Source organism: Balaenoptera ricei, chromosome 13 (genome assembly GCF_028023285.1).
Source record: "Balaenoptera ricei isolate mBalRic1 chromosome 13, mBalRic1.hap2, whole genome shotgun sequence".
NCBI lineage: Eukaryota > Metazoa > Chordata > Mammalia > Artiodactyla > Balaenopteridae > Balaenoptera > Balaenoptera ricei.
In genome coordinates this window covers 37,330,128-37,355,665 of record NC_082651.1, presented here as the reverse complement: position 1 = coordinate 37,355,665, position 25,538 = coordinate 37,330,128, and the positions used below count along the sequence as shown (strand labels likewise).

Below are 25,538 nucleotides of genomic sequence, written 5' to 3'. Positions count from 1 at the left end.
GGTTGGACTTGCGACTTAACATTTCTCTTCCGCTTTCTCTTGTTTTTTTTTCTTCCATTATGGGCATTGCTTCGAGGACAAGCCTTGATCTTGCATTGGACGTTACTTCCTGTCAACTTCCAGCAGCAGGAGTCTTCTTTTCAGTGCTTGATGCCTCACGAAATAGACTCTGCCCGTTGGCAGCAAATACCAGAGAGCTAGGAGACAGAGCTGGTTGCAGACCTTTCCTCTTCCAGCCTTTGGTTGCAATTGTTTGGCCCGTAATTTGCTAGCTCTAGTTCCTTGGGCCACACAGGTATCCTGCCATCTCCAGCTCTTGTTATATGTGAGAGACATTCTGAACACTGTCCCTTTTTCTTTGCACAGAAGTATATACAGTGTGGCAGTTACTGTAATCTCCTCCGCCTTGCAAACAGCCACTCTAGAATCTTGGACCTCTAGGACTCTCTGTCTTGCATGCTTGGGGGCAAGGCCAAGCAAAATGAAGAGGAGAATAATTAGAGAAAGAGGAGGACGTTGGTGGAGAATTGGGAGCAGGTAAGGTGAAAAGGGCACAGGAGAAAAGAGATGCATGTAGACTTTTTGGTTTCTGTGGGAAACAGGTTGACACACTTGGGCCTCATTTGGTATTAACAGAACAGAGAGTTAAAGATCTAAGTAGCTAGATAGTGTGCAGCAACTGCCATGAAGTCTGTACACTGAAGAGAACAGTCTCACATCTAGTTTTCATTTTGTTTTATGTCATAGTACCTTATTTATAGCATTCACTGGTGTGTTTGTAGAATACAGATGTTTTCAAATGCTCTGGTTTTGTCTACATGGTTATCTCCTTGTCCTGTTTGTAAGGAATCCAACATTGTAAGACATATTGCATGTTTTTCTCTTGACGACTGTTGACCTTGAAGCGTCATGAGCTAACTTGAGCTGTTGGATTCTGTGGAGAAACGTTCAAAAGGGTCTGTGAAAAAGGCACTGTGGTGAGTCGCATTATGCACCCGAGCGTAAGGAGCAGATATCTGCCACCAGCCCAGCTTGGCCTGGATTGCCTCTGTTTTAGTTCCCCTGGTCAGTGCTTTTCTCCCTAACCACTCTTGTGACTGTGATAATGTGAGTAAGGGCGGAGTTGCTAATGATCTATGTGTGAGGTAAGCTGGTTTGAGGGAGGAAATCTATGGACCTAGTCATTTTCCTTGGTGGTAAGCTTTCAGGGGTGCAGAGATTGATCTTCCTGGGGCCTTTTCTGGTCCCAGGAAGATATCGCATAGATGGGACCCCCCAAGACACACATTGAATCTTTAGGCCTGTTTTTCCTATTATGAGGTACGAGTTTCTTCACTGATGGGGATGATGCTTATCTGAGAAGAAATTGTGAAAGGTGGTGTAGTGTAGAGGTGTGGCTTCAGCTTTTAAGTTTTCCTCCAGGTTTTTCCCCTAAGCTTCCTACTTCGGACGGCCTACTTACATGATACTAGTAGGTGATGTCCGGCTAACAACTTCCTAAATATACCTGCAAGCCAGATCAGTGTCTCTTTTCTCTGTATTCCCATGGAAGTCAAGAGTCCCGCCGAATTTTCCATCGAAACAGTTGATTTGTGTTGTCTCTAGGAATTCTAAAGGGCGTACCGTTGCTTCCTAACCGGTGTCATTTGGGAGATCCGCCTCTGTACGTTCAAATGATTAATTTTGAGACTTTGCTCATGTGTGCAGTAAACCCTTGAATTCCCTAAGACCTTCCTTTCCTCCATCTCCTACCCCATTAAGCCCGCTTCAGTTCATCTCCTGAATTTCTTTGGAATCTGTCAGCCAGCTCTTCCTCAACTTCCTAATACTGAACTTGCCTGTCTGTTGCGATTAGGTCCTAACTAGTGTCCATATATCTTGTTTCCTTCCAATCCACTCTTCACACAAGAAACCTTCAAAGCAAGTTGGAACGGTGCTCATAAACATCGCTCACAAACATTGTTTTGAGAATAGAAAACACACTGTTGGCCTTTAAGACTCTGCGTGGTCTAGAATCCTCTCTGCTTCTCTAGTCCCATCTTGTGCCACTTTTGCCCTCACTTTCTATGCTTCAGATACACTGAATTAACCTTAGTTCTCACTCATCTGACAGAAGTCAGTTCAGATACTATTTTTCACTGTGATTCCTAGCATTAAGGAATTTGATTATCAGGTTTTGTATGAGGACTATTTCATCAGGGGTACAGAAGTTCTGGCCATCTCTGGTTTTGGATATCCCTTATTTGTTGAGACCTTTGCGTTGTTTGGTGGCCTTTTGTCTGTTTTCCAGATGGGAAAACAGGAACAAGGGAAGTATAGGTTATTACTAGGTGGGGTTGAACAAGTGGAGCAGCAAACTGCAAAGCAGAAAGAAGAGGGACGTACTATAGAGGGATATGACTTCCATTCTCAAGGCGCCTGCATCCTGTGCAGGGAGACAGCCTAACATAAAATGTGCCTAACAACAAATATATTGACTTCTTACTAAAAATCTCCAGTTCATAGAACCGAGGGGTTTGTACCTTCTCCTTTAAAAGTGATAGTCCTGGGACTTCCCCGGTGGTCCCGTGGTGAAGACTCTGCGCTTGCAGTGCAGCAGGCGTGGGTTCAATCCCTGGTTGGGGAGCTAAGATCCCACATGCTGCGCAGCCAAAGAAATTTTTTTCGAACGTTATACTCCTGTATTATTGGCTTTAGTGGTTTCGATTTTGTTTTACTGTTAAGAAGATTTCAGTTTATTTACCGGGAACAAACAACACATAATGTAAAAATAGTTTCCCAGAAACGATTTCCATCATTCTCTTCTTCCCTTTCTCCCGCAGACTGGTGTTTCACCTTGACAAGTTCTCTGTCATTCCATAGGAAAGCTGTCTGGCTTGGAGGTTGCAATCCCAGGGAATTTTTCATCAGCGGGGAAGTCTCCATCACTACAGAGGGATCAAGGGAGAAGTCAGTCCCTGGTAAGTGAGATGCTCCCCCTAAACACCAACACAGCAGTCGTGTACCTTTCAAGGGGTTCAGGGGCAAGATGGGCAAGGCATTTCTACTAACTCTTCTTAAGGATCACGGACAGCGCCCTGTGCTACGAGGTAAGCGGTGACTGTTGTAGTTCTTACTGGTGATCCTTTCCTGTCACTGATTCTCGGCTTTCTTTGTATTTCATAGGACTGTTGTCAGTCCAATACAAAATGAGTCTTATTTTTAAAAACCTGAAATGTTTTACAGAGCCTAGCATTCTCATATAGGGTCCTTTCCATTCTCCCCACTTTCCCGAGAGGCCAAGAACACTTCACACCATGAACTAGGAGAGGGGGTAGAGCCCTTTCTGATGAAATACATCAACAAAGACAGAGTCTTAGCCTGCTTGCTCTCTGGACAGGATCTCGGACCACAAGGTCTTCACTCCTGGTGTAAATGAAGGAAGTGAGGACAGTTCAACTGGCACTCTCATAACAAGAGTTCTGAAACACCTTCCAAAGAGACTATAGCAGTAGATGAGGGAAGGGAGTGCTACAGTGTGGCAGTACCGGGGGAATGATCGGCTACAGCAGTGAAAAGTGTGGTACCGATTGGTGTGCTCTCGGGGTTCTTGTACATGTAGCATAGATGACCTCTACAGTGGCCCTCCCACCTTCCCACCTGCATTAGGTGTTCTTTTTTTTTTGTAATTTATGTTTATGTATTTATTTACTGTTTGAACTTATTTATTCTACGTATTTATTTTTTTGGCTGCACTGGGTCTCTCATTGCTGTGCACGGGCTTTCTCTAGTTGGCGGCTAGCGGGGGCTACTCTTGGTTGCGGTGTGCGGGCATCTCATCGCGGTGGCTTCTCTTGTTGCGGAGCATGGGCTGTAGGCACGTGGGCTTCGGTAGTTGAGGCTCACGGGCTCTAGAATGCAGGCTCCGTCGTTGTGGCACATGCGCTTAGTTGCTGCACGGCATGTGGGATCTTCGCAGACCAGGGCTCGAACCCGTGTCCCCTGCATTGGCAGGCGCCACCAGGGAAGCCCTAGGTGTTCTCATATAGAGTCTAAAAACAGAGAGCACTGAGAGAAGGTAGTGGTTATTAAAGGCTCAGGATCTAAATTCTACCTGTCTCTACACCCCTTCCCAGCTGTCGATTTGACCCCATTTTTCAATGCTGACCTCATTGTTCAACTTTTCTCTGCCGTCTGTATACTCACCTTGAAAACTTGTTTCTGTGATGCGTTGAGCAGACACAGGGTGGCAGATTGCAGAGGTGGAAGCTGGTGGTCGGATATTTGTGGGCTGAATCTCCTTCAGTCCCATTCCCATTTCTGGTTGCCCAGAGGCCCTACTTCCTGTGTGTGACGCAGAGCCGTAGGATTGCGGGCAGGAGCCAAGTTCTCCATACAGTAAAGACCCCAGTGTGCCTTGGTTATAGTAATATACCTGGCTTCCTTCCTGGCAGGGAAGTGACAGGCGGCTATGCCCCTGATTTGTTCGTGGGCCTCCTGATCCAGCAGTTCCCTTGGCTCTGCCCCTGTCGTCAGCTGCCCCTAGGATAACTCTGAGCCCTAGCCACTTCTCTGGTAGATTTCCCTATTCCCCCACTACAGTCCCACCTGAATAAGGCGACTCAGACCTTTCAGAGATGTGTCCTGAACCTCTTGTTTTCTGAAATACCTATCTGGTGGTTGTGAGACTTAAGGCCAGCGTCCCCGAGAGACTTTTTCTATTTCTCCTAGTAAACCTAGACTCCTCTTCTGTCACCTTCAACTCTACTCCAATTGTGTTCTTTCAACCCAGACCTCTGACCCTGCTTTTTACTTCTGCCATTTCATCCTCACTCCTGCTTCCTTTCCTAAATCCATACGTCTCTTTTGGCCTTCCTAGCCCTGGGCCAAGTTCCTTCCTCTTTGCTCAGTTTTTACCCCTTTCCTTCATTCTCCCATCCAACTTTCAGTCCTTCCTTTCTCACGCCCCAGTTAGCAGCATCTGAAAATTCGAAAGGTTTGTTACTCGTCTATTAATTGTATTCCATTTACTTATTCAGTTCTATACCTGTCTTACCTGTGTATGGAAGAACAGCTGGTAGCCAAGGTGGCACCAAGAATCCTAGCAGCTCTCACTTGACGTATCCGTAGTAGTCGGCAATTTCCATTTCGTTTTCCCTCTCGGTGAAAAATTGCAGCTTGCCCGAAGAGGTGTATCTGGCAGCATTCTCCCGTTGTTGTTGAGCCCGCCTCTTCATGGCCTCTCGCTCTGGCCTCTGCTCTTGTTCGATGGGCTTTGACATGACTGGCTCAGGCACGTTGGGTTCCCTCCATGGAACTCGTTGCTTGCTGAAGTCTTGGAGTAGAAATTGGGTTTGGAGCTTGGGTGGGGCCTGGCGCTTATTCACAGCAGGGGGAACAGGCTCCCGCTGGAGAGGAGGGCCAGATGAAGTTTTGGAGGGTGCAGGCCTAGGAGCAGCAGACTGAGGGACATGAGGCTGGGTGTGGTTGGTCCAAGCCGGTTGGGTTGGGTTGGTCACAGTTGGCTGAGCTGGTTTGGCGGGGCCTGGCAAAGAGGCAGGAGCTGGCTGGGATGAATTGACTGCAGCAGGTTGAGCTGAGTCAGTAGAACCAGGCTGGGCACGGTAAGCCCCAGCAGGCCGATGTGAGGCCAGAGACTGGGGCCTCCGAGGAGCGGGTCGAGCTTGAGGCTTGTCCCAGGCAGAAAAAGGCAGAGGTATCAACTTGACCTTCCCAGGAGGAGGCCGCTCATACTGGGCTGGAGATGGACACTCTGTTTCAGCACTGCTGTCTGGTTTCTGGGCTTGGACTTGCGTTTTCTCAGGACCCTTCCCCTCACGTGGGGTATGCCGCCATGGCTGGATAGCTGGGGGTGGCTGGGGGTCTTTGGGGTTGCTTGACTTTCCCAAGAGCCGACAGGAAGAGAGCCCAGTTTTCGTCTCATTCTTCTTCCCCAGCGCATGAAGAACCTTCACAGACTCCAGCATGCGCACGCCAAGGGAGGTTCGAGGCTTTTGAAAGCTCTGTTGGAGAAGCTCAGTTTGGTGTTCCTTTCGCTTCGTGTGGGGGATTGCTGGCTTCTCTTCTGCCTTGACTTTGTTCCCTGACTGCTTGTTCTCTTCAGCCTTGTTTCTCCCTCTGGTCCTTTTGGTCTTTTCCTGCCCGTGGCTCTTAGTTTTGCTGATCTTTCTGGATGCAGCTTTCTGAGGTTTGCCTTGAGAGTGCTTGGCCGTGTTCACAGGAGCCCTGTCACTGACTGCAGCGTGGCAGGTAACCACTTCTCCCCCTAACAGGCACTCTGGATTCTTTGGCTGGATTTTGGCCTTGGGAGCGCCACTGATAGGCTCAGAGGCTTTCTGTTTGTTCTTCCTGGGTTGATCAGAGGGAACCTTTATGACACTTGGCTTTTCCTGCACCTGATTCACCTTAATGGCTCTGGTGTCTTTAGCTTTGATCACGTTGGGACCTTGGGATTGATCAAGATCTTTCAAAGGATTAAAGAGCTGGGGAAGGTGAATATCCTCCGCCAGTGTAGTAATGTCTGCAAGACCACTGCTAGGTTCAGTCCCATTTTCAAGTGTCCCTAGGTCCTGACGACTCCGGCTGTTCTCTCCCAGATCAGCATTTTCAGAACCAGGCTGCTCCTCTTGGCTGAGGGGATCGGTGCAGGCCAGCGGCTGGTGAATATCAGGGATTCCTAAAGGGAGTAGTGGAGGATCTTGGTTCTCTGTTGGGATCTGGTAGGCATCCAGAGGCTTTGAAAGCTTGGTTTTGATATCATCCACGTGCTTACTCTCTATTTGTCCCTGGCTTGGAGCTGGAGGCAGGGCCAGGAGACGCCTGGCACTCTGGACTGGAGCTGTCACTGAAATGTCCCCAAGTTCAGATGGTGGGTTACTCTCAAGTATGTGGCTGTTTCTGCTACTGCAGGACTTGGGGAGTTCTTGACTTTGTGTCACACAAAACGTCTGGCTTGGAGGTTGCAATCCCAGGGAATTTTTCATCACCAGGGGGGAGGTCTCCATCCCTACAAAGGGATCAAGGGAGAAGTCAGTCCCTGGTAAGTGAGATGCTCCCCCTAAACACCAACACAGCAGTCGTGTACCTTTCAAGGGGTTCAGGGGCAAGATGGGCAAGGCATTTCTACTAACTCTTCTTAAGGATCATGGACAGTGCCCTATGCTACGAGGTAAGCGGTGACTGTTGTAATTCTTACTGGTGAGCCTTTCCTGTCGCTGATTCTCGGCTCGCTTTGTATTTCATAGGACTGTTATAAGTCCAATACAAAATGAGTCTTATTTTTAAAAACCTGAAATGTTTTACAAAGCCTAGCATATTCTCATATAGGGTCCTTTCCATTCTCCCCACTCTCCCGAGAGGCCAAGAACACGTCACACCATGAACTAGGAGAGGGGGTAGAGCCCTTTCTGATGAAATACATCAGCAAAGACAGAGTCTTAGCCTGCTTGCTCTCTGGACAGGATCTCGGACCACAAGGTCTTCAATCCTGGTATAAATGAAGGAAGTGAGGACAGTTCAACTGGCACTCTCATAACAAGAGTTCTGAAACACCTTCCAAAGAGACTGTAGCAGTAGATGAGGGAAGGGAGTGCTACAGTGTGGCAGTACAGGGGGAACGATCGGCTACAGCAGTGAAAAGTGTGGTACCGATTGGTGTGCTCTCAGGGTTCTTGTACATGTAGCATAGATGACCTCTACAGTGGCCCTCCCACCTTCCCACCTGCATTAGGTGTTCTTCTTTTTGTAATTTATGTTTATGTATTTATTTACTGTTTGAACTTATTTATTCTGCGTATTTATTTTTTTGGCTGCACTGGGTCTCTCATTGCAGTGCACGGGCTTTCTCTAGTTGGCGGCTAGCGGGGGCTACTCTTGGTTGCGGTGTGCGGGCTTCTCATCGCGGTGGCTTCTCTTGTTGCGGAGCATGGGCTGTAGGCACGTGGGCTTCGGTAGCTGAGGCTCACGGGCTCTAGAATGCAGGCTCCGTCGTTGTGGCACATGCGCTTAGTTGCTGCACGGCATGTGGGATCTTCGCAGACCAGGGCTCGAACCCGTGTCCCCCGCATTGCATTGGCAGGCGGATTCTTAACCACGGCGCCACCAGGGAAGCCCTAGGTGTTCTCATGTAGAGTCTAAAAACAGAGGGCACTGAGCGAAGGTAGTGGTTATTAAAGGCTCAGGATCTAAATTCTACCTGCCTCTACACCCCTTCCCAGCTGTCGATTTGACCCCATTTTTGAATGCCGACCTCATTCTTCAACTTTCTCTGGCGTTTGTTATACTCACCTTGAAAACTTGTTTCTGTGATGCGTTGAGCAGGCACAGGGTGGCAGACTGCAGAGGTGGAAGCTGGTGGTCGGATATTTGTGGGCTGAATCTCCTTCAGTCCCATTCCCATTTCTGGTTGCCCAGAGGCCCGACTTCCTGTGTATGACGCCGAGCCGTAGGATTGCGGGCAGGAGCCAAGTTCTCCATACAGTAAAGACCCCAGTGTGCCTTGGTTATAGTAATATACCTGGCTTCTTTCCTGGCAGGGAAGTGGCAGGCGGCTCTGCCCCTGATTTGGAATCTGAGATGGTGTTCCCTGAGCAAGGCTGGCAGAAAGCGATGGATGTAGAGGGACCATGTTCTTGGCGTCTGAAGTTTTATCATACTGGGCTGCCAGAAACATGGAGGAGGCAGCTGTGTGGCGGTCAGTGAGTGCCAGAGTAAAGTCTCCGAGTGAAGAAGAATTCTTTTCAGTGCTTGCTGTGATGTCCCACTCAAGAACACCTGGATAGGAAGCAGCTGAAGTGGAGATCTGGCTGTGGTCCGTAACTCCAGATAACATAGTCGTGCTAGAATGTTGGTAAAGGTAGGCACTACCCATGAGTGTCTGGAAAGGGGTACCAGTAGCCGATGCCGAACTGACGGCAGGGGCAGAGACTCTGGAGAAGTTGCAGACACTTCGTGTTAGGGAAGTTGCATTGCTCACCACAGGAGGAGAATGCTGCAGAGAATTTAGAGTTCCACGTAGAGATGGATGTTGGAAATTTTCTGTAAGAACAAGAGGGTCATGACAAACTCAGGGAGGTTGAGAAATTCTCACTACGTTTGAGGAACGGCATCATCTGAAGGTTCTTGCTATCAGGACACCTCTACTATCACTACTTCCTGAGAAACCCAAAATCAGACAGTTAATGATGGCTGTAAGGACTGAGCAGTTTTCCACTCTTCTCTATTAACTGCCTGTGCTCCCAATCTTGGGCACAGACGGGCAGAAGAGCCAAGTGGTGTGGTTCAGAGATTGTTCTCTAGGCTGGAAGCAACCTTCTCCCTGCCCTGTCTTTCCCTTCAGCCTGCACTCGTATTGACTTCTATGCTATTTCCTAGACTGGAAGCATTTTAGAACTAGGAGGCCCTTAGAGAACTTCGATGTTCTCAGTCTCATTTCGTGAGTAAGGAAACTGAGGCTCAGAGAGGTCGGGTTGACTTGTTCAAGTTCTCTCATTATGTTAGTATCATTACCAGGTTTCAGAACCTAAGTATCCTGACTTCCTTGCCAGGACTCCACTCTGAGCATGATACTGCCAGAAAGCAGGAGAAACAGAACTTATAATATAGGCATTTTTTTTTGTCCATTAGAAAACAGTACGGCTATTACCATTGTCGTCTTCAGTGTCTCCCTTTGCTTGTGCAGTTCCCACGCTATTACCTAGAGGTGACGTACAGCTCAGTCCAACTGGTGAATTGAAAGAGTCATTTTTGCCCTCTTCAAGCCTGGTTTCTCATCCTACCTCAAAATGATTACCCGAAAGTGGATTTCTTAAGTGCTTTTGGAAAGGGAAAAGTTATCTGATTCCTTCAGATTACTCATCTATAAAGTGGTTATAACACCACCACCAATAATAATAGCAGTAATAATTAATAGATGAATAAGCTGATCTATTGCGTATGGTTTATATGGAGGAAGATACAATAAGTTCTAGAAAGACAAAGAAAAATCATGACAAGCATATTACGTTAACGAAAAAGAAATCCATAGATATTAATGAAAACTGGGGTATGTGGCAAGTATCGAAGCCTAATGAATTTACTAACAAATGGCATTCTGTACCATCCATGCAACATTATGAAAGTGAATTTTGCCCACTCTATTTTAGTGAATACTATTAACCAGAAAACACGATGGAGGTGATAGAGGTGAATGAATTCCTAGCCAATGCATACAGACAGAGAAGGTATGTCAGTAAAAAATGCATAACAAGCAACAGAATGCAATAAATGTGCATGTATAGGTAGCCACAACACACATAGACAAGTATTTCAATGAAAACCGGTGCGAAGCAGACGGCAAAATAATAAGTGTAAAAGAGTTTCATTATTGTGCTCCTTCATATTTTTACCCAGCAAGTAAGAGGTATTAAGCCTAGGAGAAATATATATTTCAATGAATATAGCTTATATAATAAGCAGAAAGGAAGCTTAAAATGTATCAGGAAGGTTTTTGGATTTATCCTAGAACTTAGATTAGAATCATCTTCAGCATCCAAGAAGATGGCATCCCAAAACCTCAAAAAACCATCATGCCTAGAATCCCATTAAAAAAGATTTTCAAATGTAAGAAAATCCACAGGACTCCACAATATGGTTTTCGATAAACGTGGATGTTTGTTTGTTTTGTTTCTTTGGCCGCGCCGCGTGGCCCTGGCCGTGAAAGCACCGAGTCCTAAGCACTGGACCGCCAGGGAATTCCCTAAGTGGGGGGGAATTAGAGATGTGGGGCTTGACTTTTTCTTCTTCTTCTTCTTCTTCGGTAGCTAAGATCTACAAGCGAACGATGGCTGTTGATCAATGTGCTCTCTGTGTTAGGAAGGAAATAACTGTAAAAATGAAAAGCAGCCTTGCCTTAGAACCTACATATCACACAAAGGAAAATAGTCCTTCTGATTCAATTTAGAAGATATCACTTAAAATGTTGAATTGGCGAAATGTCTACCTAGTTTAAAAATTAGAAAGAATAAAACACTGAAAAGCAGCCCCCTAGATAACCACTGTGGTTGCTTGTTTATAGGAGGCATCATTTCTAAAACGTATTTCTAAAACGTTTATATTCAAAACTGTCAAGTGGCCAACTGTATTCAGAGAGGCAATAAAAGAAAGAAAACGGAGTATGACTTTTCTGATAAGCTGCCTTTCCTGGCGATCCCCTGTTCTGGCCTTACTTTCCTTCTTAGTCTGTTAATGTAAGGGTTTGCTACCATCAACTTGGTTTTGCCCTGCTCTGAGCAGGTTTCCCTCTGTGCTGTTTCTGCTTTAATTGAAAATCTTTGGTTCCCATCAGCATTCCATTGCAAACTCCGTTTTTCTTGAGAGCTCCTCTATGCTTTCCCTCTTCATTCTTACATTTTCTCCCATCTCTTGGTGCCTGTTGGCCTGTGCTAATGAAAACCATCCTAAACTTCCTTACGCTCGACTCTGTGCCTCCCTGTAGAGCCCAGTACTCTCCATCCTCTCTCCCTATTCTCTCTTTTCAACTAGTCGAAATCCTAGTGGAGGGAGACCATTAGAGATGAAACATCTTGGTATATATTGCTAGTTTTCTATGTCCCCTGGCTTTTCTATGTTTCTGTTGAAACACTCTTGAGAAGTGTCTGATTTCGTTTTCTACATGGGTACCCTTTAAGGCTCAATACTGGAAAAGAAGGGGATCAGAGTGATCAACCCAATGTGGTATCCTCACGTAACAGTTAAGGAAAGCAACAGGCTTTGTGAGACAGCCAGTGATTTGTCCAAAGTCACACAGATAGTAAACGTCAAAGTCAAAAGTGAAATTAGGTCTCCAGACTTGTAGTTCAATACTTTCCCTCATTATTCCATGCTATTTTGAATCTCCTACTCAATTTAGGGGCAAAAGAAATCGAACGCAAAACTTTCCAAAGTTTCTTTTCTTACCTGACATGGTCAGAGAAGAGGAAGCATCCACTGCAGGTACAAGGGATGAGGAGACAACACTAGAGGATGTCTGAGTGGCTGCAGCTGAACGGCGCACGTGTCCAGTACAGAGGTCACTGGTTACTGGTCCAAACAGCTCCACGGAAACCCCAAGACTCTACCAAGTGGTAGTAGGTTTGGTAGGAGAGTGATGTCACAAAGCAGGCAGTTGAAAGGTATGAGAGAGCCAATAGGGAGGTCCGATCCCCAACAGGAAGGCGGGCTTGGGTGAAGAGAGTGTAGGAGAGCTAAAACAACACCTGAGTTTCTGAGCTCTGGGGAGGAAATCCTAGAAGACAGATTTACCTCCCCCAGGCTCTTCCATTAGGGAAATCATTGCAACATTTCTTACAGACGTTCATTAATACACTGAACTAAGAGTTACTTACATTCTACAGAGTATTCTATTTTATGTATCATATACTTAGAGCTATATAGATCTTATTTAATTAATAATCCTTAGGAAGGAAAGAGCCATCTAGTTTGAACTATTACAGTTGTTCTGAAATCATATGTGTCTAATGAGTGAACTGATAGCAGCTTTTAAGGAGCCAAAGTAGGGATTAAGAAGCTCTCTTTGTAACTTGGTTCAAGAGTAGGGTGAAGTTTGTTGAGTGTACCTTGTGGAGAATGTTGTGGTCCAAGGCTCTTCTCTTTTAGTTTCTTCTCCTTGACTCCTACCTTCCTTGGGCTGGGCTAGGCTGGGGGCCAGGTTGGACTTGCGACTTAACATTTCTCTTCCGCTTTCTCTTGTTTTTTTTTCTTCCATTATGGGCATTGCTTCGAGGACAAGCCTTGATCTTGCATTGGACGTTACTTCCTGTCAACTTCCAGCAGCAGGAGTCTTCTTTTCAGTGCTTGATGCCTCACGAAATAGACTCTGCCCGTTGGCAGCAAATACCAGAGAGCTAGGAGACAGAGCTGGTTGCAGACCTTTCCTCTTCCAGCCTTTGGTTGCAATTGTTTGGCCCGTAATTTGCTAGCTCTAGTTCCTTGGGCCACACAGGTATCCTGCCATCTCCAGCTCTTGTTATATGTGAGAGACATTCTGAACACTGTCCCTTTTTCTTTGCACAGAAGTATATACAGTGTGGCAGTTACTGTAATCTCCTCCGCCTTGCAAACAGCCACTCTAGAATCTTGGACCTCTAGGACTCTCTGTCTTGCATGCTTGGGGGCAAGGCCAAGCAAAATGAAGAGGAGAATAATTAGAGAAAGAGGAGGACGTTGGTGGAGAATTGGGAGCAGGTAAGGTGAAAAGGGCACAGGAGAAAAGAGATGCATGTAGACTTTTTGGTTTCTGTGGGAAACAGGTTGACACACTTGGGCCTCATTTGGTATTAACAGAACAGAGAGTTAAAGATCTAAGTAGCTAGATAGTGTGCAGCAACTGCCATGAAGTCTGTACACTGAAGAGAACAGTCTCACATCTAGTTTTCATTTTGTTTTATGTCATAGTACCTTATTTATAGCATTCACTGGTGTGTTTGTAGAATACAGATGTTTTCAAATGCTCTGGTTTTGTCTACATGGTTATCTCCTTGTCCTGTTTGTAAGGAATCCAACATTGTAAGACATATTGCATGTTTTTCTCTTGACGACTGTTGACCTTGAAGCGTCATGAGCTAACTTGAGCTGTTGGATTCTGTGGAGAAACGTTCAAAAGGGTCTGTGAAAAAGGCACTGTGGTGAGTCGCATTATGCACCCGAGCGTAAGGAGCAGATATCTGCCACCAGCCCAGCTTGGCCTGGATTGCCTCTGTTTTAGTTCCCCTGGTCAGTGCTTTTCTCCCTAACCACTCTTGTGACTGTGATAATGTGAGTAAGGGCGGAGTTGCTAATGATCTATGTGTGAGGTAAGCTGGTTTGAGGGAGGAAATCTATGGACCTAGTCATTTTCCTTGGTGGTAAGCTTTCAGGGGTGCAGAGATTGATCTTCCTGGGGCCTTTTCTGGTCCCAGGAAGATATCGCATAGATGGGACCCCCCAAGACACACATTGAATCTTTAGGCCTGTTTTTCCTATTATGAGGTACGAGTTTCTTCACTGATGGGGATGATGCTTATCTGAGAAGAAATTGTGAAAGGTGGTGTAGTGTAGAGGTGTGGCTTCAGCTTTTAAGTTTTCCTCCAGGTTTTTCCCCTAAGCTTCCTACTTCGGACGGCCTACTTACATGATACTAGTAGGTGATGTCCGGCTAACAACTTCCTAAATATACCTGCAAGCCAGATCAGTGTCTCTTTTCTCTGTATTCCCATGGAAGTCAAGAGTCCCGCCGAATTTTCCATCGAAACAGTTGATTTGTGTTGTCTCTAGGAATTCTAAAGGGCGTACCGTTGCTTCCTAACCGGTGTCATTTGGGAGATCCGCCTCTGTACGTTCAAATGATTAATTTTGAGACTTTGCTCATGTGTGCAGTAAACCCTTGAATTCCCTAAGACCTTCCTTTCCTCCATCTCCTACCCCATTAAGCCCGCTTCAGTTCATCTCCTGAATTTCTTTGGAATCTGTCAGCCAGCTCTTCCTCAACTTCCTAATACTGAACTTGCCTGTCTGTTGCGATTAGGTCCTAACTAGTGTCCATATATCTTGTTTCCTTCCAATCCACTCTTCACACAAGAAACCTTCAAAGCAAGTTGGAACGGTGCTCATAAACATCGCTCACAAACATTGTTTTGAGAATAGAAAACACACTGTTGGCCTTTAAGACTCTGCGTGGTCTAGAATCCTCTCTGCTTCTCTAGTCCCATCTTGTGCCACTTTTGCCCTCACTTTCTATGCTTCAGATACACTGAATTAACCTTAGTTCTCACTCATCTGACAGAAGTCAGTTCAGATACTATTTTTCACTGTGATTCCTAGCATTAAGGAATTTGATTATCAGGTTTTGTATGAGGACTATTTCATCAGGGGTACAGAAGTTCTGGCCATCTCTGGTTTTGGATATCCCTTATTTGTTGAGACCTTTGCGTTGTTTGGTGGCCTTTTGTCTGTTTTCCAGATGGGAAAACAGGAACAAGGGAAGTATAGGTTATTACTAGGTGGGGTTGAACAAGTGGAGCAGCAAACTGCAAAGCAGAAAGAAGAGGGACGTACTATAGAGGGATATGACTTCCATTCTCAAGGCGCCTGCATCCTGTGCAGGGAGACAGCCTAACATAAAATGTGCCTAACAACAAATATATTGACTTCTGACTAAAAATCTCCAGTTCATAGAACCGAGGGGTTTGTACCTTCTCCTTTAAAAGTGATAGTCCTGGGACTTCCCCGGTGGTCCCGTGGTGAAGACTCTGCGCTTGCAGTGCAGCAGGCGTGGGTTCAATCCCTGGTTGGGGAGCTAAGATCCCACATGCTGCGCAGCCAAAGAAATTTTTTTCGAACGTTATACTCCTGTATTATTGGCTTTAGTGGTTTCGATTTTGTTTTACTGTTAAGAAGATTTCAGTTTATTTACCGGGAACAAACAACACATAATGTAAAAATAGTTTCCCAGAAACGATTTCCATCATTCTCTTCTTCCCTTTCTCCCGCAGACTGGTGTTTCACCTTGACAAGTTCTCTGTCATTCCATAGGAAAGCTGTCTGGCTTGGAGGTTGCAATCCCAGGGAATTTTTCATCAGCGGGGAAGTCTCCATCACTACAGAGGGATCAAGGGAGAAGTCAGTCCCTGGTAAGTGAGATGCTCCCCCTAAACACCAACACAGCAGTCGTGTACCTTTCAAGGGGTTCAGGGGCAAGATGGGCAAGGCATTTCTACTAACTCTTCTTAAGGATCACGGACAGCGCCCTGTGCTACGAGGTAAGCGGTGACTGTTGTAGTTCTTACTGGTGATCCTTTCCTGTCACTGATTCTCGGCTTTCTTTGTATTTCATAGGACTGTTGTCAGTCCAATACAAAATGAGTCTTATTTTTAAAAACCTGAAATGTTTTACAGAGCCTAGCATTCTCATATAGGGTCCTTTCCATTCTCCCCACTTTCCCGAGAGGCCAAGAACACTTCACACCATGAACTAGGAGAGGGGGTAGAGCCCTTTCTGATGAAATACATCAACAAAGACAGAGTCTTAGCCTGCTTGCTCTCTGGACAGGATCTCGGACCACAAGGTCTTCACTCCTGGTGTAAATGAAGGAAGTGAGGACAGTTCAACTGGCACTCTCATAACAAGAGTTCTGAAACACCTTCCAAAGAGACTATAGCAGTAGATGAGGGAAGGGAGTGCTACAGTGTGGCAGTACCGGGGGAACGATCGGCTACAGCAGTGAAAAGTGTGGTACCGATTGGTGTGCTCTCGGGGTTCTTGTACATGTAGCATAGATGACCTCTACAGTGGCCCTCCCACCTTCCCACCTGCATTAGGTGTTCTTTTTTTTTTGTAATTTATGTTTATGTATTTATTTACTGTTTGAACTTATTTATTCTACGTATTTATTTTTTTGGCTGCACTGGGTCTCTCATTGCTGTGCACGGGCTTTCTCTAGTTGGCGGCTAGCGGGGGCTACTCTTGGTTGCGGCGTGCGGGCATCTCATCGCGGTGGCTTCTCTTGTTGCGGAGCATGGGCTGTAGGCACGTGGGCTTCGGTAGTTGAGGCTCACGGGCTCTAGAATGCAGGCTCCGTCGTTGTGGCACATGCGCTTAGTTGCTGCACGGCATGTGGGATCTTCGCAGACCAGGGCTCGAACCCGTGTCCCCTGCATTGGCAGGCGCCACCAGGGAAGCCCTAGGTGTTCTCATATAGAGTCTAAAAACAGAGAGCACTGAGAGAAGGTAGTGGTTATTAAAGGCTCAGGATCTAAATTCTACCTGTCTCTACACCCCTTCCCAGCTGTCGATTTGACCCCATTTTTCAATGCTGACCTCATTGTTCAACTTTTCTCTGCCGTCTGTATACTCACCTTGAAAACTTGTTTCTGTGATGCGTTGAGCAGACACAGGGTGGCAGATTGCAGAGGTGGAAGCTGGTGGTCGGATATTTGTGGGCTGAATCTCCTTCAGTCCCATTCCCATTTCTGGTTGCCCAGAGGCCCTACTTCCTGTGTGTGACGCCGAGCCGTAGGATTGCGGGCAGGAGCCAAGTTCTCCATACAGTAAAGACCCCAGTGTGCCTTGGTTATAGTAATATACCTGGCTTCCTTCCTGGCAGGGAAGTGACAGGCGGCTATGCCCCTGATTTGTCCGTGGGCCTCCTGATCCAGCAGTTCCCTTGGCTCTGCCCCTGTCGTCAGCTGCCCCTAGGATAACTCTGAGCCCTAGCCACTTCTCTGGTAGATTTCCCTATTCCCCCACTACAGTCACACCTGAATAAGGCGACTCAGACCTTTCAGAGATGTGTCCTGAACCTCTTGTTTTCTGAAATACCTATCTGGTGGTTGTGAGACTTAAGGCCAGCGTCCCCGAGAGACTTTTTCTATTTCTCCTAGTAAACCTAGACTCCTCTTCTGTCACCTTCAACTCTACTCCAATTGTGTTCTTTCAACCCAGACCTCTGACCCTGCTTTTTACTTCTGCCATTTCATCCTCACTCCTGCTTCCTTTCCTAAATCCATACGTCTCTTTTGGCCTTCCTAGCCCTGGGCCAAGTTCCTTCCTCTTTGCTCAGTTTTTCCCCCTTTCCTTCATTCTCCCATCCAACTTTCAGTCCTTCCTTTCTCACGCCCCAGTTAGCAGCATCTGAAAATTCGAAAGGTTTGTTACTCGTCTATTAATTGTATTCCATTTACTTATTCAGTTCTATACCTGTCTTACCTGTGTATGGAAGAACAGCTGGTAGCCAAGGTGGCACCAAGAATCCTAGCAGCTCTCACTTGACGTATCCGTAGTAGTCGGCAATTTCCATTTCGTTTTCCCTCTCGGTGAAAAATTGCAGCTTGCCCGAAGAGGTGTATCTGGCAGCATTCTCCCGTTGTTGTTGAGCCCGCCTCTTCATGGCCTCTCGCTCTGGCCTCTGCTCTTGTTCGATGGGCTTTGACATGACTGGCTCAGGCACGTTGGGTTCCCTCCATGGAACTCGTTGCTTGCTGAAGTCTTGGAGTAGAAATTGGGTTTGGAGCTTGGGTGGGGCCTGGCGCTTATTCACAGCAGGGGGAACAGGCTCCCGCTGGAGAGGAGGGCCAGATGAAGTTTTGGAGGGTGCAGGCCTAGGAGCAGCAGACTGAGGGACACGAGGCTGGGTGTGGTTGGTCCAAGCCGGTTGGGTTGGGTTGGTCACAGTTGGCTGAGCTGGTTTGGCGGGGCCTGGCAAAGAGGCAGGAGCTGGCTGGGATGAATTGACTGCAGCAGGTTGAGCTGAGTCAGTAGAACCAGGCTGGGCACGGTAAGCCCCAGCAGGCCGATGTGAGGCCAGAGACTGTGGCCTCCGAGGAGCGGGTCGAGCTTGAGGCTTGTCCCAGGCAGAAAAAGGCAGAGGTATCAACTTGACCTTCCCAGGAGGAGGCCGCTCATACTGGGCTGGAGATGGACACTCTGTTTCAGCACTGCTGTCTGGTTTCTGGGCTTGGACTTGCGTTTTCTCAGGACCCTTCCCCTCACGTGGGGTATGCCGCCATGGCTGGATAGCTGGGGGTGGCTGGGGGTCTTTGGGGTTGCTTGACTTTCCCAAGAGCCGACAGGAAGAGAGCCCAGTTTTCGTCTCATTCTTCTTCCCCAGCGCATGAAGAACCTTCACAGACTCCAGCATGCGCACGCCAAGGGAGGTTCGAGGCTTTTGAAAGCTCTGTTGGAGAAGCTCAGTTTGGTGTTCCTTTCGCTTCGTGTGGGGGATTGCTGGCTTCTCTTCTGCCTTGACTTTGTTCCCTGACTGCTTGTTCTCTTCAGCCTTGTTTCTCCCTCTGGTCCTTTTGGTCTTTTCCTGCCCGTGGCTCTTAGTTTTGCTGATCTTTCTGGATGCAGCTTTCTGAGGTTTGCCTTGAGAGTGCTTGGCCGTGTTCACAGGAGCCCTGTCACTGACTGCAGCGTGGCAGGTAACCACTTCTCCCCCTAACAGGCACTCTGGATTCTTTGGCTGGATTTTGGCCTTGGGAGCGCCACTGATAGGCTCAGAGGCTTTCTGTTTGTTCTTCCTGGGTTGATCAGAGGGAACCTTTATGACACTTGGCTTTTCCTGCACCTGATTCACCTTAATGGCTCTGGTGTCTTTAGCTTTGATCACGTGGGGACCTTGGGATTGATCAAGCTCTTTCAAAGGATTAAAGAGCTGGGGAAGGTGAATATCCTCCGCCAGTGTAGTAATGTCTGCAAGACCACTGCTAGGTTCAGTCCCATTTTCAAGTGTCCCTAGGTCCTGACGACTCCGGCTGTTCTCTCCCAGATCAGCATTTTCAGAACCAGGCTGCTCCTCTTGGCTGAGGGGATCGGTGCAGGCCAGCGGCTGGTGAATATCAGGGATTCCTAAAGGGAGTAGTGGAGGATCTTGGTTCTCTGTTGGGATCTGGTAGGCATCCAGAGGCTTTGAAAGCTTGGTTTTGATATCATCCACGTGCTTACTCTCTATTTGTCCCTGGCTTGGAGCTGGAGGCAGGGCCAGGAGACGCCTGGCACTCTGGACTGGAGCTGTCACTGAAATGTCCCCAAGTTCAGATGGTGGGTTACTCTCAAGTATGTGGCTGTTTCTGCTACTGCAGGACTTGGGGAGTTCTTGACGTTGTGTCACACAAAACGTCTGGCTTGGAGGTTGCAATCCCAGGGAATTTTTCATCACCAGGGGGGAGGTCTCCATCCCTACAAAGGGATCAAGGGAGAAGTCAGTCCCTGGTAAGTGAGATGCTCCCCCTAAACACCAACACAGCAGTCGTGTACCTTTCAAGGGGTTCAGGGGCAAGATGGGCAAGGCATTTCTACTAACTCTTCTTAAGGATCATGGACAGTGCCCTATGCTACGAGGTAAGCGGTGACTGTTGTAATTCTTACTGGTGAGCCTTTCCTGTCACTGATTCTCGGCTCGCTTTGTATTTCATAGGACTGTTATAAGTCCAATACAAAATGAGTCTTATTTTTAAAAACCTGAAATGTTTTACAGAGCCTAGCATATTCTCATATAGGGTCCTTTCCATTCTCCCCACTCTCCCGAGAGGCCAAGAACACGTCACACCATGAACTAGGAGAGGGGGTAGAGCCCTTTCTGATGAAATACATCAGCAAAGACAGAGTCTTAGCCTGCTTGCTCTCTGGACAGGATCTCGGACCACAAGGTCTTCAATCCTGGTATAAATGAAGGAAGTGAGGACAGTTCAACTGGCACTCTCATAACAAGAGTTCTGAAACACCTTCCAAAGAGACTATAGCAGTAGATGAGGGAAGGGAGTGCTACAGTGTGGCAGTACAGGGGGAACGATCGGCTACAGCAGTGAAAAGTGTGGTACCGATTGGTGTGCTCTCGGGGTTCTTGTACATGTAGCATAGATGACCTCTACAGTGGCCCTCCCACCTTCCCACCTGCATTAGGTGTTCTTCTTTTTGTAATTTATGTTTATGTATTTATTTACTGTTTGAACTTATTTATTCTGCGTATTTATTTTTTTGGCTGCACTGGGTCTCTCATTGCTGTGCACGGGCTTTCTCTAGTTGGCGGCTAGCGGGGGCTACTCTTGCTTGCGGTGTGCGGGCTTCTCATCGCGGTGGCTTCTCTTGTTGCGGAGCATGGGCTGTAGGCACGTGGGCTTCGGTAGCTGAGGCTCACGGGCTCTAGAATGCAGGCTCCGTCGTTGTGGCACATGCGCTTAGTTGCTGCACGGCATGTGGGATCTCCGCAGACCAGGGCTCGAACCCGTGTCCCCCGCATTGCATTGGCAGGCGGATTCTTAACCACGGCGCCACCAGGGAAGCCCTAGGTGTTCTCATGTAGAGTCTAAAAACAGAGGGCACTGAGCGAAGGTAGTGGTTATTAAAGGCTCAGGATCTAAATTCTACCTGCCTCTACACCCCTTCCCAGCTGTCGATTTGACCCCATTTTTGAATGCCGACCTCATTCTTCAACTTTCTCTGGCGTTTGTTATACTCACCTTGAAAACTTGTTTCTGTGATGCGTTGAGCAGGCACAGGGTGGCAGACTGCAGAGGTGGAAGCTGGTGGTCGGATATTTGTGGGCTGAATCTCCTTCAGTCCCATTCCCATTTCTGGTTGCCCAGAGGCCCGACTTCCTGTGTATGACGCCGAGCCGTAGGATTGCGGGCAGGAGCCAAGTTCTCCATACAGTAAAGACCCCAGTGTGCCTTGGTTATAGTAATATACCTGGCTTCCTTCCTGGCAGGGAAGTGACAGGCGGCTCTGCCCCTGATTTGGAATCTGAGATGGTGTTCCCTGAGCAAGGCTGGCAGAAAGCGATGGATGTAGAGGGACCATGTTCTTGGCGTCTGAAGTTTTATCATACTGGGCTGCCAGAAACATGGAGGAGGCAGCTGTGTGGCGGTCAGTGAGTGCCAGAGTAAAGTCTCCGAGTGAAGAAGAATTCTTTTCAGTGCTTGCTGTGATGTCCCACTCAAGAACACCTGGATAGGAAGCAGCTGAAGTGGAGATCTGGCTGTGGTCCGTAACTCCAGATAACATAGTCGTGCTAGAATGTTGGTAAAGGTAGGCACTACCCATGAGTGTCTGGAAAGGGGTACCAGTAGCCGATGCCGAACTGACGGCAGGGGCAGAGACTCTGGAGAAGTTGCAGACACTTCGTGTTAGGGAAGTTGCATTGCTCACCACAGGAGGAGAATGCTGCAGAGAATTTAGAGTTCCACGTAGAGATGGATGTTGGAAATTTTCTGTAAGAACAAGAGGGTCATGACAAACTCAGGGAGGTTGAGAAATTCTCACTACGTTTGAGGAACGGCATCATCTGAAGGTTCTTGCTATCAGGACACCTCTACTATCACTACTTCCTGAGAAACCCAAAATCAGACAGTTGATGATGGCTGTAAGGACTGAGCAGTTTTCCACTCTTCTCTATTAACTGCCTGTGCTCCCAATCTTGGGCACAGACGGGCAGAAGAGCCAAGTGGTGTGGTTCAGAGATTGTTCTCTAGGCTGGAAGCAACCTTCTCCCTGCCCTGTCTTTCCCTTCAGCCTGCACTCGTATTGACTTCTATGCTATTTCCTAGACTGGAAGCATTTTAGAACTAGGAGGCCCTTAGAGAACTTCGATGTTCTCAGTCTCATTTCGTGAGTAAGGAAACTGAGGCTCAGAGAGGTCGGGTTGACTTGTTCAAGTTCTCTCATTATGTTAGTATCATTACCAGGTTTCAGAACCTAAGTATCCTGACTTCCTTGCCAGGACTCCACTCTGAGCATGATACTGCCAGAAAGCAGGAGAAACAGAACTTATAATATAGGCATTTTTTTTTGTCCATTAGAAAACAGTACGGCTATTACCATTGTCGTCTTCAGTGTCTCCCTTTGCTTGTGCAGTTCCCACGCTATTACCTAGAGGTGACGTACAGCTCAGTCCAACTGGTGAATTGAAAGAGTCATTTTTGCCCTCTTCAAGCCTGGTTTCTCATCCTACCTCAAAATGATTACCCGAAAGTGGATTTCTTAAGTGCTTTTGGAAAGGGAAAAGTTATCTGATTCCTTCAGATTACTCATCTATAAAGTGGTTATAACACCACCACCAATAATAATAGCAGTAATAATTAATAGATGAATAAGCTGATCTATTGCATATGGTTTATATGGAGGAAGATACAATAAGTTCTAGAAAGACAAAGAAAAATCATGACAAGCATATTACGTTAACGAAAAAGAAATCCATAGATATTAATGAAAACTGGGGTATGTGGCAAGTATCGAAGCCTAATGAATTTACTAACAAATGGCATTCTGTACCATCCATGCAACATTATGAAAGTGAATTTTGCCCACTCTATTTTAGTGAATACTATTAACCAGAAAACACGATGGAGGTGATAGAGGTGAATGAATTCCTAGCCAATGCATACAGACAGAGAAGGTATGTCAGTAAAAAATGCATAACAAGCAACAGAATGCAATAAATGTGCATGTATAGGTAGCCACAACACACATAGACAAGTATTTCAATGAAAACCGGTACGAAGCAGACGGCAAAATAATAAGTGTAAAAGAGTTTCATTATTGTGCTCCTTCATATTTTTACCCAGCAAGTAAGAGGTATTAAGCCTAGGAGAAATATATATTTCAATGAATATAGCTTATATAATAAGCAGAAAGGAAGCTTAAAATGTATCAGGAAGGTTTTTGGATTTATCCTAGAACTTAGATTAGAATCATCTTCAGCATCCAAGAAGATGGCATCCCAAAACCTCAAAAAACCATCATGCCTAGAATCCCATTAAAAAAGATTTTCAAATGTAAGAAAATCCACAGGACTCCACAATATGGTTTTCGATAAACGTGGATGTTTGTTTGTTTTGTTTCTTTGGCCGCGCCGCGTGGCCCTGGCCGTGAAAGCACCGAGTCCTAAGCACTGGACCGCCAGGGAATTCCCTAAGTGGGGGGGAATTAGAGATGTGGGGCTTGACTTTTTCTTCTTCTTCTTCTTCTTCGGTAGCTAAGATCTACAAGCGAACGATGGCTGTTGATCAATGTGCTCTCTGTGTTAGGAAGGAAATAACTGTAAAAATGAAAAGCAGCCTTGCCTTAGAACCTACATATCACACAAAGGAAAATAGTCCTTCTGATTCAATTTAGAAGATATCACTTAAAATGTTGAATTGGCGAAATGTCTACCTAGTTTAAAAATTAGAAAGAATAAAACACTGAAAAGCAGCCCCCTAGATAACCACTGTGGTTGCTTGTTTATAGGAGGCATCATTTCTAAAACGTATTTCTAAAACGTTTATATTCAAAACTGTCAAGTGGCCAACTGTATTCAGAGAGGCAATAAAAGAAAGAAAACGGAGTATGACTTTTCTGATAAGCTGCCTTTCCTGGTGATCCCCTGTTCTGGCCTTACTTTCCTTCTTAGTCTGTTAATGTAAGGGTTTGCTACCATCAACTTGGTTTTGCCCTGCTCTGAGCAGGTTTCCCTCTGTGCTGTTTCTGCTTTAATTGAAAATCTTTGGTTCCCATCAGCATTCCATTGCAAACTCCGTTTTTCTTGAGAGCTCCTCTATGCTTTCCCTCTTCATTCTTACATTTTCTCCCATCTCTTGGTGCCTGTTGGCCTGTGCTAATGAAAACCATCCTAAACTTCCTTACGCTCGACTCTGTGCCTCCCTGTAGAGCCCAGTACTCTCCATCCTCTCTCCCTATTCTCTCTTTTCAACTAGTCGAAATCCTAGTGGAGGGAGACCATTAGAGATGAAACATCTTGGTATATATTGCTAGTTTTCTATGTCCCCTGGCTTTTCTACGTTTCTGTTGAAACACTCTTGAGAAGTGTCTGATTTCGTTTTCTACATGGGTACCCTTTAAGGCTCAATACTGGAAAAGAAGGGGATCAGAGTGATCAACCCAATGTGGTATCCTAACGTAACAGTTAAGGAAAGCAACAGGCTTTGTGAGACAGCCAGTGATTTGTCCAAAGTCACACAGATAGTAAACGTCAAAGTCAAAAGTGAAATTAGGTCTCCAGACTTGTAGTTCAATACTTTCCCTCATTATTCCATGCTATTTTGAATCTCCTACTCAATTTAGGGGCAAAAGAAATCGAACGCAAAACTTTCCAAAGTTTCTTTTCTTACCTGACATGGTCAGAGAAGAGGAAGCATCCACTGCAGGTACAAGGGATGAGGAGACAACACTAGAGGATGTCTGAGTGGCTGCAGCTGAACGGCGCACGTGTCCAGTACAGAGGTCACTGGTTACTGGTCCAAACAGCTCCACGGAAACCCCAAGGCTCTACCAAGTGGTAGTAGGTTTGGTAGGAGAGTGATGTCACAAAGCAGGCAGTTGAAAGGTATGAGAGAGCCAATAGGGAGGTCCGATCCCCAACAGGAAGGCGGGCTTGGGTGAAGAGAGTGTAGGAGAGCTAAAACAACACCTGAGTTTCTGAGCTCTGGGGAGGAAATCCTAGAAGACAGATTTACCTCCCCCAGGCTCTTCCATTAGGGAAATCATTGCAACATTTCTTACAGACGTTCATTAATACACTGAACTAAGAGTTACTTACATTCTACAGAGTATTCTATTTTATGTATCATATACTTAGAGCTATATAGATCTTATTTAACTAATAATCCTTAGGAAGGAAAGAGCCATCTAGTTTGAACTATTACAGTTGTTCTGAAATCATATGTGTCTAATGAGTGAACTGATAGCAGCTTTTAAGGAGCCAAAGTAGGGATTAAGAAGCTCTCTTTGTAACTTGGTTCAAGAGTAGGGTGAAGTTTCTTGAGTGTACCTTGTGGAGAATGTTGTGGTCCAAGGCTCTTCTCTTTTAGTTTCTTCTCCTTGACTCCTACCTTCCTTGGGCTGGGCTAGGCTGGGGGCCAGGTTGGACTTGCGACTTAACATTTCTCTTCCGCTTTCTCTTTGTTTTTTTTTCTTCCATTATGGGCATTGCTTCGAGGACAAGCCTTGATCTTGCATTGGACGTTACTTCCTGTCAACTTCCAGCAGCAGGAGTCTTCTTTTCAGTGCTTGATGCCTCACGAAATAGACT

The 25,538-nt window shown here is 46.4% G+C and overlaps 1 long non-coding RNA gene across 1 annotated transcript in view; it reads left to right on the top strand.

Moving 5' to 3' along the window:
- The first annotated feature begins 15,550 nt into the window (after positions 1-15,550).
- The window catches only part of LOC132376888 (uncharacterized), a 134,767-nt gene continuing 124,779 nt past the window's right edge, over positions 15,551-25,538 (top strand). Inside the window, exon 1 of the long non-coding RNA XR_009506454.1 lies at positions 15,551-15,644. This is a non-coding gene — a long non-coding RNA (uncharacterized LOC132376888). The remainder of the gene's footprint in view (positions 15,645-25,538) is intronic.